General features: G+C 35.3%; 1 long non-coding RNA gene across 1 annotated transcript; it reads right to left on the bottom strand.

Moving 5' to 3' along the window:
* Positions 1-248: 248 nt before the first annotated feature.
* Positions 249-16535, bottom strand: LOC113498207. Its single transcript, XR_003400964.1, has 3 exons — positions 16352-16535; positions 4853-4947; positions 249-492 (listed from the first exon to the last, which is right to left on the bottom strand). It is a non-coding gene; the product is annotated as an uncharacterized LOC113498207 (long non-coding RNA).
* Between the last annotated feature and the right edge of the window lie 1986 nt (positions 16536-18521).

Below are 18521 nucleotides of genomic sequence, written 5' to 3'. Positions count from 1 at the left end.
CTGAAGATTTATGTGCTCTCTTGGTACTACACAAATAGTATTTTTTTGTTCTTCGTTAACAATGATCTTTTAGCAGGATGTGTTATGGTCGTTGTCACACCAAAACTGCTGTAGTAACTTCCTTAAGTATAGAATTGTATTTTTTTTCACACCTAGCCCTCAGGTCGCAAAATATATAGAACCAGTTGTAATCTGGCCAATGTTTACAAACATAGTGTTTACGTCCAAGCCCATGGTCACACAAATAGAATTCCGGGCGGGAATCGAATTCGACCTCCTGTTTAGTAGTTACTATCACCTACTTAAATTACAGGTCGTTCATACTTACGGGTTCCGCTTTTCACAGGCATCAGCAATCATCGGGTATAATGTAGCTTCCCAAAAGAGAAGGCTCGCATTGAGCACATCTGGGATATTTGTAAATAGTCTCTCAGAGTCTACTTCAAGTAGCTTCCCTGCATCTTGCAGGGCGTGGGCGGTAGCGATGAATACCTAGACACAAAATGCCGAATTAAAATTATACACAGATTCCATTTAAAAGAACGTATTCAACGGCTTTTGTTTCAAAGCGACACCACTATTTAAACTTGGAAACGTTCATAGACCAAGTCGCCCAGTTCTGGAGACATACGTTGTCTCGTATATAGCCTTAAAAAGTATCCAAATGCATGCATTCTGTATCCTTCACTTATTTCAAAGATGTCATAAAAGGTTCAACAATGAGATAACCAAAAGGATTGTCAAAATATTCCGCACATTTTTCTCGTCTTGTTTTTGACATGTGACATAATGAATTACAGTGCCCGCATATTTTGAACCTGGTTTTCATATTTACTTTGATTATTATGTTGTTTAGGTTTGAGCTAAGGTAATGTGGGAGAACATCCTTATCAAGCAAAGGGGTAAGTGGAGCGATTCGTAGTTATTAAGTTATTGAGGAAACTAGACTATTCGAGGAGGACACGTGTTACCGTGTTTCGCCTTTAAACTTACATTAAGTGTACTTTGGCAATGTTAACAGTGTTACACAACACTCGTGTGAGTAATCTTAGAACACTCGCTAACATCCTGTGAGGACCCTGTTTATTTTAAACTCAAATTGCGTATATTTGAACAATTAGGCTATATTTATTTAATCTATTGAAGGTTTTGCTTCATATTATATTTTTGCCTGCAAATAAAAAGAAAATCAAAAGTGTATCTATTGAAATTTTATTGTATACTGAATGAAGTGTTGTTTAAGAATAGTTTCATCAAAACGTCTTAAGTTACCTTCTAAAGTAGATTGATGTATCTTTCAAAGTTTAGCTACCGGCGCTAGATTTAAGCTCTACTTTTATTGAATAATACATCTTTAAACAACTTGAAATTCTTGATGGATTTACCTAGGTGGAATATTCCTTTAGGAAACGTAAGGTATACTTATAATATAGTGAGTATAGTTTAGGAAATCCAGTACCTATTTCAATCGTTACTTAATATATTTGCATTAAGTTATATAACCACATTTGTTTGTTGTCGCATACCAAGTCTATTACACGGGATGTTACCCAAGACTGGATCAGATTTCTTTGTTAAACGGCGTAAATGATTGAGGTCTGTTTTGAGGTTGAGAAGCAACGCTGACTCACCCGTCTTACCTCCAAAAACCTTATAATAGCTCGGGAGCAAGGACCGGATTAATCCCTATGATAGGGACCCACAATCCCAAACGAATACTGACAATTTAGATTGGAATTATTATAAAAATGTTGCGTAATATTATTTTGTTTGTAGGTACTATTTTCCGGCCTACGCAGTTCTTTTGTTAAATGCTTACTCAATTATTCAATCGCTACATTTTTTTTGCCTGACGGAATTTAGTAAATTTGTCAGTAGAGATGGTACAATTTCTTTTTGTCCTAATAACTGACATACATGCAGGCGAAGCCGCAGTCAAAGGTCTGTTACGGGCACACGTCAAATTCCTACAATATTATCTACAACCATATTATGTAACATATCTCCTAACCTTATTAAAGTCGACACGTTATATTGATTTTAGTCGCAATTTATCTCGAATACAACATCGCGTAAATAAATTAGAGAAATAAACCCGAAAACATGAAATGAATGACGTCATAATGTCATCAAACCTACTTTATCGCTCGTGAAAGGCGCGAGGCTGGTGGCGCTCGGGGACTACAAGTAACAAGCCATGATCGCCGTTATTATTTTATTAAAGCTTTATTGTGGTTCCGTACATTACGTTTAAGGTTTTATCAGCTTTAAATAAAAAAAAACTTATTTAGATTGAGCGATTGGAGTTAATGTATAGTCTAATGATGTTATAATTATTCGTGATAAGTTAACAGCCCCAAAACTTTTGATTTTCCTCCCACAGACGTCTCTGTCGCGGCTTGATGAACTTTGTTAATTAAGAGAGAAAAAATCTTGAGCTTTATTGCTTTAAGTAGGTTTAAGTTTGGAGATGAAACTTTTGTTATAGGTATATCATATACACTGGATAGCTATATTATAATATCTCTGGAATAATAAATACTAACCTACAAAGATCGCTCTTAGATATAGAATGCTCATAGTGACACGATAATTTATTTATAATTGTTAAATCCTGTACTCATGTGGCGCGCAATGAAGCATACTCTATCTACGTATGGAGTCAGTAACTCGAAATATTTTAAGTGCGAGACACGTATAGCATAAGAACAAGACTGCATCTACGTAGTATTTTGTGATAAATATTTTTTTTTATTTCTCAATACTCAATACTCAATACGTTTATTGCATTCCACAATGTGAACTTAGGTGTACCTACGTGTATGTACCTACACATAAGATACATTAGTTTTGAGCATATTTCGTCACCATGTTCCATTACATATGTAAACTCTTGCCTCTTACAGATTTAGAAGCCTACAAATATATTCACAACTAGACAGTACAATAACACAATATTACTTTTAACTTATTTCATTCGAAATGTCACAAAGGAATCATGACATGTGAATGTGTGACACACTTTGTTGCTTAAATAATTGCTAAATTTGCTAGAAATTCAATTTTCGTAATACCGCATAAATGTTTACATTTCATATTTACTTTCGGAACATTCAGGTTTGTGGTCCTTTAGGGATTTAAATCACGTTCTTCTGCGTAAAACCAACTGTTTATTTATCACAAAGGTAAGGTCACAACGCTCGTGTTTAATAATATCAAGAGCCATGTTACGTCACATAAACCTACAATCATTTATGTAAGCATGAAATAGGCCTATGTACTATTTTATTTTTTACTATAAATAATCTGAGCTGTCCGTGGTTATACGTATTTTGTAGAGTATTAGAGTAGACAAATAACTATAACTTTTATTGGAATTTAAGATTTACTAATTTAATAATATTCTTAATTTGTTAACTTATAGTTTATAAGTAATAATAATTGATGTGATAATTAATGTTGAAATCACAAAAAGGAGAGATGTTACATAGTTTTTTTTTCCAAAGTTATTTTATCTCCATCATCATCATTCGAGCCTTTTCTCATCTCTGCCCGGGGTTGCTCAGTCTAAACAGATGCAGCTATCTGCTTACCCCCTCAAACCAGTTACCTGGGCAGCAGACATCCTTTAGTAAACTGGTTTTCGGACTATCTAGCTACTGACTACCCCTTACTACTGTCAAAAATGTTTAAATAAGAGTTGGGACCCACAATTTTACGTTCCTTTCGAAACACGGAGGAATTTGTTATGACGTACCTAGATAGTCATCCATCCACCATCCACGGACATACAGTATCAAGCGTAACTTAACCTATCATCGATCTACTTGTGAAGTAATAGCTTAGGACTTACGTACTTAAAAAATACTTACCCTAAATACGACAGATAAACATTTGCGACTAGGTTGTTAACCAAATGGCTTATTTAAATAGGTTCAAAATTTCGTAGTGCCTACAAAGTAGTTAATTGTGGTGACAATAGTACGTAGTAAAGTATTTGAGGTCCACCCGAACGTAAAATAGCACCGCGGTCACGAACTTGGTTTAAAGTTCTGTTGTGCTTAATATACTCGTATGTTATGAGCCTCTTTGGGGTACGTATTTATTACTATCCGTGTTTAAATATAGGCAATTGTTCGGGAAATGCGATGGTGAAGATTATTCGACCGTTTTAGGATTATTGTAATTTAATTGCAATAATATATACTTGCATTTGGGTGTGTCACATGCTCGTAGTTTTTGTACCGTTACTCGGATTTTAAGATTAGAATCAGATTTGAATAAATCATTGAAGTAGTTTGTGCAATTTCTTTTTATAAGTTACTAGCTGACCCAGCAAACGTTGTTTTGCCGAATATTTTTTTTCTAGATGTATGTATTTTTAATGCCATTATGAAAAAATAAAAACAAAAAAAATCGTCAGAAAAATAAAATATATTTTTTTAGTATGGGCAACCCTTGTCACTTAGGGGTATGAAAAATAGATGTTGTTCTATTCTCAGTCCTACCCTATGTGTATACAAAATTTCATAAGAATCGGTCGAACCGTTTCGGAGGAGAACGGTAACTAACATCGTGGCTCGTGACACGGGAATTTTATATATTAGAAGAAAGATTTTCTTGTGCTATCTCCATTTCATTGCAAAAATATGTGTTTGGTGTCGGTCTCAGTTGCGATTTTTTGTCAGGATGCAGAAAACATGCAAATGATTACTTTCCTCAACACAGTAGACAATTAGGGCTTAAGCGGTAAGATTATATCAGTTCGTTTATAATAAATTGGTCCACAAATTTGCTAAATGGAAAAAAGTCGAAATATTGTAACTTTAAATAAAACTTAATCTAATCTTACCTCCACGATAGCTTTAAGATGGCGTATATAAGCCGCTTCGGTGGTGATTAGTTCCTTAATCACCGCCTGTCGTGATTCTTCACTGGGTGGCAACTCTGTCAAAAAAAAATCCAGTTAGCAAAATAAATGTTTTCAAAACATATTTACTTCACGTTTGGCTGAAATTATCAATTTAAATTAATTGAGCCAACAAAGGATGAGTTTAAACAAAATCAAGTGGAAGTAACACATTAATTCGCTTTACGTTAAGTTTACTTACGCAATTTACATTTCATTTTCAAATTAAATTTGATGATTAATTTAAAATAAAGACGATACCATAATTTGGCTCCAAATTGCTTAAATGTAATATCGTTAACGCCTCTCAGATCGCAAAGAGGCCCACTGTTCAATGAATCTAGATTAGCACTCTATTTCACAAAAGACATTTGATTTTAGAAATGGTCGCTTTGCTTAGCTTTTGATTACAATGAAATATTATTTTGTCTATTAGAAACCGTCAAGCTTGTAAAGTTTCGCGCGGCAGAATGCTATTTATTTCTTGGTTTCAGAGAACTTAAACAATTTTGTGTATAGTTATGTCCGTTATTAATGATAGCTGCTTGCTGAACTTACTTTCGCATAAGTATAAAGAGTGAAAATATTAGCTGTTTTCAAGACCGTTGCATTGCAATGCTGTCAAAACCCTTATTTACCTACGTCTCATGCTACCGTCGCATTGTCATGAAAAATTCGAAGACATCAAAATCTTGATCAAACCATCAACGGTATAACTTTTAAAGATACTTATGTTATAATCATGGTACTCTTTCTATTTTGATCCTTTAAAATAAACAGCGTATTAATAATTTCAGTAAAACAAAAATAGACCTTAATGTTTGTCAATTGTTTTCCTCGTTCAAACGCCAGTCAGAGTCTTGGAGATTCTGTTAATTTTATTGACATTGTATTAACATGGATGACGTCGTAAAAACCTAAGTGGTTAACGAGTACTGAATGTCGGTCAAAACTAAATGCCTTTCATAGTAGGTACAGTTTGAGGTACGTATTTATTACCACCCACCAGCAAAATAATTTCTTCGGAATTTAGAAACGGCATTTTTCGACGAGGAATTCATAAATTCTTCGAGTGCCAGAACTTTGTATCCCGGTAAGATATTTCGCTGTGACTAGGCCCAGTGTTTTTCTCTGGAACTGCGTAACAGCCTGTATAAATAGCCTGAGCCCTTTGGTGTGAGCAATTACATAAAAATGCCACGCGCCGCGCGTAATCCATATTGATACGTTTACGGAGTAGGTGTATTTGCGTTTAGAAAATATTGGAACGCTATTTTATCAGGAAATACTAGACCAAATCAAAATAAAAAGATCCATTGTTTTATGAAACAATCAATGTTGTTTTTCAATGCCTATTTAAATATAACGCGTTGTAGAACTATTTTTGAGCTTTTATAGTTCTGGAATTTATTGGAATAAAAGCGAATGCTCATCATTCGGTTTTATTTCAATATCAATTAGATGATTGGCGTTTCGTAAATATTGCATGTAAAAGTAACGACCCCTGGAATATACTTTTACGAACTTTAAAATACATGCCTCAAGCAGGTGTCAAACCTGTACGTCATCACTACGGTGACTGTATGACAAACTCGGTTACAAAATAACTAGCTGTTGCCCCGACTTCGTCCGCGTGGTTAGAAGATATAAGTTAGGAATTTTTGAACGGAAACCCTCGAAGATGAATATTTTCCTCCGTTATTGCCACATTTTCCAGAGTATCTTCGCTCCTATTAGTTGCATATAGCCTAAAACCTTACTCAATGAATGGTATATTGGACATAAAATGTTTTTTTCAATATGAACCAGTAGTTCCTGAGATTAGCGCGTTCAAACAAACAAACTCTTCAGCTTTATATATAAAAAAAATAAGTAATAAGTATAATTATAGATTAGTATAGTTTATCTGAATATCCAAGTGGAGTCCGACGTTACAACTCTTTCTTCATTCACGATCGCTTTATGTTATAGGGCCGTTAAACCACAACTCGCTTAACATGTTTATAACATCCCTATAGGCCTATATTGGAACCTTTCAAGTACTGCCGTATATTGTGCGGGTTACGGTACCAGACGCGCATTTTGGCACGCTTCTATTAATTGACATTTCTCGTCCGTTGAATCAAAATAGATGCCTTGCATTTGTGTTTAGAGCGCCAACATTTAGTACAATGTAATTCAACGATTATTCGTGCATAAATTTTAAAGTTTGCAGTTCGCATTTTGCTGTAGCTTTTCTTTACTGATGGCGGAGTGCACTGCTGTTGATATATTTAGACACTGTTTGGAATCCGCTCTGGACGGCATGCTTAAAGAATTGAATCCCTTTGTTACTTAAGACTTGATTTAACTTAAAGAAATGCTAGGAAAATAGTATTGCTATAACCATTTTCATAATTTATTTAATCCTTCCATATATGTTATTTATAGAATATTATTGTTACTTAAACAACTTTCGTTTGCCTCTTGATTTACAATAGTTATACAATTGATTGAACCTTAAGATAATTAATTATTGTTAAATATTAGTAGAGTAAATTAAACTACAGTACAAGAGCATCATTAGGGTATAATGGATCCCGCATCGAATCGTAATAGGGTCACGGTCAAGTGTCATCTCAGCTCAAGAACGAAGGTTTGTATGATAATTTTATTGTAATTTAAACACATTATCATTTGTTTTGAACCATATTTGTTAGATATACTTGGTAAACAAGCGGCCCTCGAGTCGTATTTACTAAGGAATCTATATTATGTAAAGCGGCGCGGAGTGTACCCTCGATGTGGAACTCATTACGATCGTTTCATCTCCATAAAGGTTCGTAGCGATCCGCAACTAAGTCCACTACGCTACGGAATAAGATTTATTTGATAAAAAAAGATTATCACAATTGGATTTGGAGATATTACGAACTCATTGAACTGTGAATCATTGTGCTAGGAATGTATGAGTCCGTTGCGGTATAGACTTGTGCGAGAAGCGAGTGCTTATCGGCGAAGGTTGTGAATTACCTGCGTGCTGAACCAACGGCTTAATGGCTGGTCGTTTATATTAGCGGGCACATTAGCCGACACAGGCTGGATAGTTGATCATTACGTCCATTACAAAAACAGATACACGGGGACATTAGGTCTCTATGATCAAGAAGGATTTACGCTAGGAGTTCAGGACTAAAATTGTGTCATTATAAACAAAGATCATAATTTTTCGTGTCTTTGATGTAACTTAAAATCAGTAAAGATTGCTTTTGTGAAGATTGTGATATGGCTGACAACAGAGTTTGCTGAAGGTCCACAGAAATAAAGGTAAAAAAATAACACATATATTCACAAAATAGTTGAGCAACAATGGTGGAGTTGGCTTTAATAAAAAATAAAAGGTTTTTTGTTAATAACAGTAACATAACGCTATATATAGTACAATAGTTCGAACGCTGTGAAAGCGAAAGCTAGAAAATGTTTTTATTTTTTGTTAAAAACTCGTGCTCTGTTAATTATTTCACGGTCTTTGAATCCCGTTGTTCATAAACAATTCGCAGTATTGACAGCCGCAAAATGTTTGTTATCAGAATATCTACCTCATGAAAGTAACAAACTATACTTTTTCTAGTACTAATGTTCAATGGAAAATATGTTATTAATAATCTCAGTGTAATTACTACTTTATAATAAATTAGGTCATAAGAAATATTAATTGCATGAATTGATTGAAGCAGTCATACCTATCCCTATTACTGTAATGATTAAACTGATTAGAACATCTGGTTCTTGACAATAGTGGCACCCTTTGTAATTATTTGCTCATTTAATTAAGCATACAATTAACTATGTATCATCTTATACATGTCGTATTTAAGACTTTGTTAGATGGTATTTGGGGTTGTCATGAGACTGAAAATGGAGTTGTCTCCTTCATGTAAAAACGCGCAAACCCATTTATTATTAAGTCCACTAATTGAAATAAGTGTTAATATGTAAATGTCAAATCCATTAAACATAATAAGTTGCTTTGAAAAAATAATAAGAGACAGGTCACGCTGTAGGTACGTTCGGTATGATTCTTTACCGCGGTGTTCGTTTTTCCAATTTAGGGAAGGTAAAATGAATATGGCATATGTACGGGTGGAGAGCGGATTTCCGCTACCTAAGTTGGTATTTATAGACCCTCATATTTGTTAGGGCTCAGCGCGAGCAAATGTTCGCCGCGCTTCACAGGACTGATCTTATGTTTTCATAATTGCTTTTATTTAAGCTCTGACTAGTAACGGAAAGTGGAAAAAGATTGTGTTTCTAGAAGATTAAGGTGATTTTTTTTGGGTAATTATTTTTATTAACATTTTACCAACAGTAACCTGTTGTTAGTTAGACATAGAATATTTAGAATACTTTCTCTTAACATATTTTGACCAAAAGTATCTTAATGGTATTTTCACTATGTTTCGTAAAAATATAGTCGCTCGTTGATATTTTTTGGTTTATTATGCCTGCCCCAATTTAACTCATTTGACCAGGACTTATAATAATGAGAGGTATGTTTTTTTAATCCTGCGTGCAGCGTCCCATTAAAGAAGTTGTTTCTAAGTTTTATAAATAGCCTCTCATAAACAATACATTCATATCGTTAAATCACATTACAATAGACGAGTGGCCAAAGTGGAAGGGGGCGGCGCGCGGCGGCGTGATGCCAAGCAATCAGACTTAAAACTGTAATTATTGAAAGTCACCACACTACTTTAATGGAACCAAGTATGGGCTCGATTTAGCTACAGTTTTCGGCTGTGGGTGAATAACAGCCCCATTTGAAATGAAGACTACAAAGTTAAAAATGAAATAAGTTAATAGGTAGGTATTATTTTAAGGATTAACTTAAACAGCACAAGTAGAGTAAGAAGTTTCTATGTTAGGCACTCGGAACGGTTACTCATCGTGTTTAATTTACTTATCAATTTACAGCATCGTACACAGTGCAGCGTCGTACGCCGTTTTGCCTCAACGGTGGCATATCATGCTTAAGCTTTGGCACAATTTGAAATAGCGCATTGCAAGACGAGGGAACGTCTGCCTTCTTAACTGCAAAAATACTCCTCGGCTCTCTAAGAGCTGGATGTAAGGCACCGATCTGGTTTAATCCTGCTAAGAAATACTTTGAACACAAACATTTACTTTTCCACAAAAACTTAAAAACTTCGCGACAAATATTTCAAATTACTTTTAGTTAAGATTACTTTAGATGAATACCTGTGACACGAAATGCCTTCTTACCTACTTAGTTAATGAGGGTTTTCCATTATAAGCAACAGACGGAGAAAAAATGTCAGAACATTGAATTGAACATTGATAACGACCCATTTGGAGTAGTGCTTAAGTAATTAGAACGTGGTTGAGGTAGCAAGATTCCCTCAAGGATCACACAGACAAATATGTTCGAAATCAAATTGTTTGTGTATGTAAGGTTGAGTTTTGTCGGTACACGTAACATTTTGCCCTATTTATTAATTGAAAAAAAAAACTTTTTGTTTATCGCGAGTATTTGAAAACAAGTCGATTATGAATGTGAAGTAGTAAGGTTTAAAACGTTTTTGATAAATATACAGATTTTGGTACCTACATTGTATATATTAGCCAATTCAGTTAAATAATCATTAAACGTGAATATGAAACAAGCATTATGAACTTAGCTTGTAATAAAAAGTGCAAAGGTTTTGTAAGTACGTAGTATAAAGTTTTAAGGTTCTATATTATAATACTTTTGTTTGTTTTAAGAATATTTTATCATAGTGACGGATAAAGGTTATAAAAGCTTAAGCAGTAACTGAAATTAATGGTTTTGGATAATGAGTACCAGAGGGCAGTCCTGTCTTTTAAACATGAGGAAAGCTAAACTAATCCGAAAGTTGGATCCAGACATACTGTTAGTCTTAGACCTTATAGGGGAAAAACAAATACCGAGAAAGAACTTGCCAAAAAGTATCTGAGTCTTGAAAAATGCTCAATGTAACAAGCGCCTAAATTAAATTCTCAAATATCGGTTACAGTAACCGAAGTAGCCTGGGTTCGAAACGAGATTTGAATTTAAGGGCAAGTCATTCTCTTAAGTTTTTATAATCGAACAATGAGAGAAGAAGGAATATAGACTGGATTGGTTTCTGACATTAACAATTAATCCTTTAAACTATACTGCTACTTAAAATAATAGTTGTACCAGCCACCAGGCTATTCCATATAGGAATGGTTTAAACATTGATCACCACGCTCGCTTACTGCGGGCTGGTGATTTCAGAATCCAATATAAGGAAATCCAAGTTTCCTCACAATATTTGGTTCACCGTTTGCCAGAAGTGTCTAGAAACTACATGTAACTTTGAAAAACTCACATTAGTACTTTGCCTGGCTACCGCGAAATGACCACCATTCATAATATTAATTATTGATGCTACAACTACTTTTCGCTATTGAATTCTGAGATCCACCACTAAACATCAATAAATAAAAAAAAGTCTGAATTTTGGCAATTTTTGCTTATAAATTCTGTACAATCTGTGCAATTTTCGTGCGGCATATAATTATTCCTGTCAACTGGCTTGTACAGATTAAACTTACTACATTGGATTTCGCGAGTGCGAAAGAAACAGAAATGATATAATTGCTTTTATTATTACAAAAACTCGCAACAGTCAATTACGATATAATTGCTTGTTCTGAGTTTTGTGGGAGTTTCCAATCGAGCGGGTTGTACAAAAACAATACATTACTTCAATCGAAAACATGCTCCAACCAGTTCAAGTAAATAGTTTTGTTTGCTTGTTTCGTATACCTATGGTCACGTAGAAACATTTACTCCCATTGGTTTGAGGTTTTTAAATCCACGTAATCTATCAGACATCCAGAAAACACTCCGTCCCGTGAATGAAATGAGTTTAGGTAATAATTTACCTGAGCTTAATAAAACTGAAGAAATAAATGGTGCAATATCTGTTTGTGTTGTGTACCAAACGTGATGATTGATGAGAATAGGCTGTAGTAGGCGGGGGACAGATTGCGCCGAGCAGCTGGGACCCGCGACCCTCTCTGTTTTATTATAAGTACTGTTCTAAATTATCAGCTGAAGCCAGAATAAAGAGGAGCGGGAAGCGCAGGGCCGCAGGGCTCCGGAGCACGCAGTGCGCGGCCTGCAGCTTGCGACGCGGCGGCACGCGGCGGCGCGCGGCGGGACGCGGTCGGCGGGCTTGCGTGCGAGACACCTTGCGTGTCACTAATCAGCGTGATCGATGCGAGCGCACAAATATCGCTCATTTCAATAAACGTGCAATCGCCGATTACATTTTAAGGTTTCTTACGTTTTGTTTCTACCTCAATCTTAATTTGTTCCCGACTACAAGGTAAACGGAAATAAGGGAGTCTTTACTTCTAACGTCCGAGGTCGTTCGTCCATTGTGGTTACAGGTTATAATAGGCAACAGTAAACAATACCTGATAATAATAAAAACAACAAACAACCAATCTGTTTTATACTGCGCAGTTAAGAGCTTAAGGAAGTTTATGCCATACTTTTGTGTGGGAGATCTTGGTAAAGCCGACTTAAACATGTTATTGAATGTCTTGTGAGCAGCAGCATAACTCTGTATTGTAATGATACTTTGCGAAACAAGGATAAACTTTATCCGGCAGATAGTTTATATGGCTGTACCAGTCTAGCATTCCCCCAGTGCCTACAGGGGGAATGTTGATTAAATGTCCGTAATACCGTAATAAGTTTGACTCATCGTAATTAAAGCGCAATCTCTAATCTCGTAACGAATTATTGCCTGATCGTTCATAGCAGGCTAACATTGCATAACACATCCTTTAAATCAATTTTAGGCATCGTATTTAATCTTTTATTTTAGGGATATGGTATTTTAACATGCAAATCCACCTCGCTACATAGGGGGCTTTCGTACGAATGGCGCTAGGAAATGCAAATATTCAAAAAGAACTGGTCACCAATAAAATAACATTTTCAGAAGACAGCGGAAGTCTTAGTAATAGGGTTCAGTTTTATGTTTTAGGTAAACCCTACCTTACCCTAAAACCCTAAAAACTAGTTTATTAATAGTTCATTCGTTGAAATGAATCAATCTTAGAATGTACTAATAATATGTTGGAGGTTTTCTTCAGTCAGCAGGGTGAAAGATTAGTTACAACAAACACATCTTCATATTAGTCACGTTATTATTTAGCGCAAATATATTCTTGTCCAAATTAAAAAATGATTTTTAGTCATTTTATTTGACAATTTAGCACCTTTCAGAGAAATTTCCACTGATTTAATTGTGAAATAAATTTACCTCAGTAATAAATATCAATAAAATTAAAAAGTATAATTCTTAAAATACACGGGTGCTAATATTGTAAAACCGACTATAGCTACTAACTACAATTTAGGTTAAATTGAAGTTCTCGGGCAATCGGCTATTTTCGTTGAACATTTATTAAAGTCGCTGAAATGTCATAATTTGTCGACGCTTAGAGCGCTCGCTGCCGCCGCCTGGCCGGGCCGACCCTTTACACATTACCGCGAGAAAGCGCGACGACTCTCAACAAATACAATTTAAATAAGTCGCGTCAGAAACCTTTGTGGTGGTAAAATGGGAAGCTATATTTCATTTTGTGTGTCAAAAGTAGCCTCGACTCATCTAATTTCTCTTTAGTGGTTTTTAAAGGAAACATTCGTCGGCTGTAAATCACCTCGTAGTAATGACGGGGTTAAATGTCCCTTTATTATAGTTATAAATCTCTTGATGGCAAGATACGTGCTTGAGGAGTGCCAGTCACAAGAAACCTTGTGGCACTTGCAATTAAACCTACACCAGGATATATTAACTGGTAACGCGAACTAACTTTATGAGTATAATTTGCAAACATAGAGCTTTATCGATAAATACTATGTATACTTAAAAATGCTGTTCGCGCATACATTATTACAAGTATCAAAGGTTTAAATAATAGAGTAATTTTGAGTAACCAGTCGGTAAGTTAGATTTTCGTGATGTCAAATCAGTTTCAACCTACATCATGCTCGGAGAGGCATTGGAAAGCGGCTTGACATTCATGAATGTTACATAACGTTGTAATACGACGCACTCTTGTATGAAACGGTGAAAAAGCTTCGCATATCTCATTCGGAAAACACTTTATTAGTTTCAAGGTCACTTAACGTACTTCTGGTCGTAGTAAAGTCACCCGTTGACTTTTTTTTATAAATTTTCGCAATGGGCACGGGGAATTGAGAACTTCGGAATGGTTTTTTATATGTTAAAGCTTTTGGATTCTGTACATAAATACCTATATATATGTTTTGTTGCCTCATGACTGTTTCTATTTTTGGTTGCTTACGTAATCGATTCTGAGAAAGTAAAAATGTTCGGTGTCCCACTGCGTTTTTCTTACACAGGTGTACTGAGCGACGCATAAAAAATACAGATTCTGATATTTGAACGTTAGCGAGTTCAATAGAGATTTTTCCCATTTATCAGAGCCGGCATATGAAGCTCGTACTTTCGTAGCACTGAAATAAGAATAGCGAATCGAACAATCTTGATACAACCATTTGTACCTAGAGTTGGAATATGACGAGTCAGTTGGAACACAACCTTTTATGACGGTTTTTATGTTTTCCCAACGATAACATTTTCCAGTCATACATAAGCGTGTTCAGGTTCATTTCAACGAGTAGTCGTAAGATGTCGATGTGAACGCGCTGATACTGCCCAACATGTTACTCATTGAGAATATTAAACTGGTCTATAACAATAAAGGGAAAATTGAAAATAAACTTAGATGAATCTCTCTAAAATTTTATCATGAGTATATTATAGTATGTACATACACTTTTACATTTTCTGATTGTAAATCAGAGTGTACTGTTTAATGGGACGCTGTCCTTTCTTTTAAGATTATTTAACAAATGAAAAATGAGTAAACATACAGCTGAGTGTCATTAAATATACGCCTGTGAATCACTTAGGTCGTCTAGGAAGTATTACGAGAATAATTTTCCAGCGCGCATACTCCGGAGAGCGGCCATCAATCGCGACCCGCGCCTCTGGATGCTTCGCTTCAAGATCTATCGATACTTTTTCAGAGTTATGGTCAATCCGTTAGCATTGATACACATTTGTTAGTTAACTTCGACGGACACATCTATCCGATGTATTATTTTATATCTATACCAGCATGCGTAATTCCACGTGTACCAAGCGTGTCATTATTTATGAATTAGCTCGGCCTTTTTGGTTCGCATTTGGTTTGTTACGTCACTAATCATTTATGCGAAGAATTAAAAAGTATTCTCGTTCCTAAAACAGCATTACGATATCACAATCCATGTCAGCAAGTCTGTGGAACCGAGACAATCTCGTGTTCAATAAGATTAGTCCCAATGTAAGCCTGATCTTCGAAAGTTATCAGAGAATTTTATAATCCTGTCACAGATATAATAATTCAAAACACGGTATTACTGACGGATAAGAAAACGATCTATCACCGTAATATATGATTTTGCAAACGAGCTTCTTCTTTCAAATCTGGTTGGCATTATATACTGTTGTTTAAATAGTCCGTAGTAATAGGTTATAGAAGGCATTTGCATGTTGGACCCGTGTACGTCTTTGAAAAAACTGGGCCTTTTCCCGTGAATTAAAAGAGTTGTAATAACAATCATAATAGCGAATACCGGACGGGAAATGAGTTGACCACACAGCCGGAACGCGGCAAAAAATAACCTATATAAATGAAACATTATTTACAAGAATGCTGTGTAAGTTCAAAGCTACGGAATTGCAACAAGTGTTCCTTCTGAGTCACGACAGATGTCTCATTGGATCGCTGAGTCAGCCTCGATGCGCCACACTATTCAGGACCCCTTCGACAAACTAACGACCGACCCCTTGGCTGGCAAACGACTGCCATCTAATATTATTCTGTAGGTACGTAAATATTTTATTGTATGTCTCATAAAGAGGCGCCATCTCAAAATCTTTTTAAAACTGTTTTACATTTAATTTTCATTTTCAAATTTACGTTTCGCAGGTAGTTATGGTAACTACCTGCGAAACGTAAATTTCGTAAACTCCTACTAAACGGATGGACGGATTTTTTTTAATTTTATAATCTTCTTTTGCACCCTGCAAAAGAAGGTTATAAAATTAAAAAGAGCTAATAAAATATATTTTTCATGTTTTTTTTTTCAATCATTTATTTATATATAACTTTACATTGTATTTACAAGTTCACTCGCCAAGCTATGTCGCTTGTTGGCGAGATAAGGGTAGTCTACATCTAACGTCTTTTTATTTCGTATACGACTGTTTCTTTTACACCATAAAATTCTTTCGTTTTTTTCGTTGATTTATGAGTATCGTGAGCTAGTTGTTAAAATTAAGTAATGAAAGGTGAACTTACTTTTCCAGTCGCACACCTCCTCTAGGTTTGTTGGTGTCTCGGCCCATTGCAGATAGCGGAAGGCCTCTGCTGGTATGTCGGCGATGCACCAACCTTTGAGGCTCGGCACGCCGTGGCGGGTGTATTCCGCCAGCAGGTCAGGCAGCTCGTACACAGGCTAGAAGACAATAACAATTATAGTACCTACTCGTATATAACGATAAAAAGATGAGATAAAGTACGCGTTTGATTTCTTTCCAGGTTGTGCATTCAATTATTTTTAATCTTTTAGCAAATAAAGTGCGCGATATTGCGTCGTTATCTATTGAATGATAAATTACTTTGAATAAGAATTAAGCAGTTGATATCTGTGTATTATTTGTAGCAGTTCAAAATGCTATACGTATCGAATAATAGTTTATTGGATAGGTTGCTACTGTTTTGCGTTAATCTCCAAAACCGTAACTTTTGATATTGTTCTGAGCTGACAAACTCTGTATTAATAAGAATAATAAGACTAGCATAGACGCTACACGCCAGCCAGCTTCGTTGAAGATATATAACACAAGCGTTTGCGCAAACACAGCTGCTTTCCCTGTTCCCTTAAACTGATAGCCCAATGGGACAATAGTACGAACCACGTCTAAACATGCCTTCCGAAACATAAGTTTTTGTTTGAATACTTGTATACCGTCAGCAATTGCAGCTTTAAAAAGTATATCATTAATTGGATTTTTATGTCGCAATCCATTATAGTTCAAAGTAAATTTGTGTGCAGAATGTTTGCACCCGCTTTGGGTTTAAGTGCACCATAAGTAGTTTACCTTGGTCGTAAAAAAGGAATGGTCGTTTCACACAACTGTTAGCATACTAATGCAGACCTAGCGTAGGACAAAGTACTTTGTGACGAAAGACTTAAAAATAAAATTTACATCCACATAAACATCAAAGTAAGCAACATCGACATAAGTAAAGTTTGATACGTATTTATTTTCGTGTATTGCTGTAGAAACATATTACATCACAAGCTCAAAGCATGAGCCAATTATCTGTACACTAGACATTTCAGTGACAAAAGCGAAATCGCGATCACAAAGCTAAGTTTCAAGTGTTCAGCTACTGAACCAATAACGTAAACTACACAATACAGAAAGATACTCGTAAACAAACTTGAACTTGAAATCATACAGCCAAACAACAGTCGAACAACTCGACATTCAAAACAAATTCAATTACTACGACTATGAACTAATCCATGCAAGTTTAATAAACAATATTTTAACGAATTAATAACTTACCTTGAAAAACGTTTACTATAGAATAAACGTATACTTATACATACCTATACGTCGCTTAGATATATATATGGTGTATCAAATGTTTGTTCTTACATATAGGGTGCAGTCTAATTTGATATTTGGGTGTCTGCCGCCACCTCCTAATTTGAAGAAAGGAAGAAGAAGGCGCTCTATTTCATGAAGTGTCTTGTCTTGTTTTAAAACTAGGTACGAGTATCAGCAGGAATTCAGGTTTGCTAATTTTATTATAACTTAATTTGTAAACCCTTTGCATTTGCTTTGTATTCTCTTGTATAAATAAAAGAGATCATACTCCACCGTCGATAAATTGTTACGTTTATTGTAATGTTTATTTTATACTATGTGATGCGAATACGGAATTCAGATTTTTACACAAAAAGAAATTCACCGAAAAGCAATGGCTTTTGTCTGTTGATTTAGAGGAAATATTTTACGAATTCAACTACAACTTAAAATACGTTATATTTTCCGCGCTTTGTTTTAATTATCGGAAAAAATACTATTTTATACCTTTGTATGTTTTATATCCATCCAACTGAATAACATACATATCTACAAATTTACTAATAATTTCTTTCTTTCCCGAGAATTTTACCTTAGGCTACTCGCATATTAAAACAATAGATACATCGACTCGGGTCTCCATGAATAAGCGCTCACCAAGAAGCAGCTTTTATTCTTTCATAAAAGATATACATGGATGAAATAGAGAGCCAGCCAAGAGCTTTTTTAAAAAGTGCTGTGGTTTTCAAAGATAATTAAAAAATGCGGTCCTCCTGACACTTTGCCGGGCCATTGAAAGGCTCCCTGCCTTTCTTGGTTTCAAGGGCATAGCGAGGGGTGATCCTTCCGAAGTTATTTAATATCGAGGG

This window comes from Trichoplusia ni, chromosome 10, assembly GCF_003590095.1.
Source record: "Trichoplusia ni isolate ovarian cell line Hi5 chromosome 10, tn1, whole genome shotgun sequence".
Classification (NCBI taxonomy): Eukaryota; Metazoa; Arthropoda; class Insecta; order Lepidoptera; family Noctuidae; genus Trichoplusia; species Trichoplusia ni.
Note: the sequence above shows the minus strand (reverse complement) of the source record. Positions and strands in the feature narration are given on the sequence as shown.